This window comes from Equus quagga, unplaced genomic scaffold (genome assembly GCF_021613505.1).
Source record: "Equus quagga isolate Etosha38 unplaced genomic scaffold, UCLA_HA_Equagga_1.0 HiC_scaffold_4422_RagTag, whole genome shotgun sequence".
Taxonomy (NCBI): Eukaryota; Metazoa; Chordata; class Mammalia; order Perissodactyla; family Equidae; genus Equus; species Equus quagga.
Window position 1 is genome coordinate 1 of NW_025793795.1, and position 1,360 is coordinate 1,360.

The 1,360-nt window shown below is 56.0% G+C and overlaps 1 long non-coding RNA gene across 1 annotated transcript in view; it reads right to left on the reverse strand.

The window, feature by feature from the left end:
* Window positions 1-14: 14 nt before the first annotated feature.
* LOC124232303 (uncharacterized) overlaps window positions 15-1,360 on the reverse strand; it is a 9,331-nt gene continuing 7,985 nt past the window's right edge. The window contains exon 3 of the long non-coding RNA XR_006886812.1: window positions 15-585. This is a non-coding gene — a long non-coding RNA (uncharacterized LOC124232303). The remainder of the gene's footprint in view (window positions 586-1,360) is intronic.

The window sequence follows — 1,360 nt, forward strand, 5'->3', positions numbered from 1 at the left end:
CACCCCCACCCCTTCCCATCACAGAGGCTGAGGGGTCGGATCACAGGCCTGGGAGGCCTGACCACTTGGGTGACGACACCAGGCGTGGGCCAGCAGTCCACTGGGGGCCCTTGCAGGACTGAGACCTGCTCCTAGCTCCCCCGCCTGGCGATGGGAACCCCAGGGGGCAGATGGGGCACAGGCCCTCCACGGGGCCTGAGCTCACGGCCTGGTCACAGCCAGTTCTCCTCCAGGCTCTGCCATGGTCAGCCAGCAAATGGGGCCTCACTTTCTTTGTAAACCCGGGGCCAAATTTTATTTCACACCACAAGGCCTTGCCTTGTCCCCAGCTCTGCCCCATCCCTGGCCATTTTGCTCACCTACCTGTCACCGTGAGTCCAGCACTAGGACCCTGAGCCCTGTGCAGCGACCTGGGACGGGGCACACATGGGGCTGAGTGAGCTAGGGAGGCCCTGACGCTTGGTATGCGTGTGCTTCCTCCTTACCTTAGCGTGCGTGAAGAACCGCAAAACCGCCACCATCGTCTTGTGCACTGTGGGGGGAGTTGTGCTCATTGGCCTCCTCCTGCTGGTCATCTGTACAGCCCTGACCCGCGTGAACGATTTGAGGGAGGACAGGTTTCAACAGGGAGAAGCTCAAGTCCCAGTAGGACAAAGTGAGTAGCCATGCTGGGGGCGAAGTAACTGGTCCCATTCAGAGGGGTGCATCCTCCTTGCCATGGGTAACCCCTCGCCAAGGAGGTGGTGGACACCTATCTGTGGCTGCATACCTGTCCCCCTCCCCACCCTGGAGCTCATCCTCAAAGTGCACGCTGCTGTGGGCAAGCTCTGCCAATGGGGCCAGAACCCGAGGGAAGGGCACTTGGCTCCCAGCTCCTCCTCCCCTGCACTGACAGTCATGTTTGCTTTTCTCACCAGGACAACCCCCTTTTCAAGAGCACCACCATGACAGTCGTGAACCCTAAGTTTGCTGAGAGTTAGGATGCTTGGTAAACAAGGCCATCTGAACCCCTAAGATGGGACCACGCCACACCACACCCCTCCATCAGGCGGGATGTGACCTGCCTCCTGACGTGGCTTATGACACTTGACAGTTTCATCCATTAACCAAGAATCCACTATGCTTTTCTCTGCCCTCAAAATGACTGATATGGCCAGGTGAATACATGGGCTCATAAGAAGGGACAGCCTCCCCTTCTGATACCTACGACCTTTTCATAGAGACTTCACAAAGGAATTGCTTGAGTCTTATAAGGTTAAATACGTGTTTTCTTGTGTAAAAATAAGGGTGGTGTCTGATTAACGGCAGTGCAGTTTTATTTCTATTTGAACCTATCACGGTGTAAGATTACATCCCATTG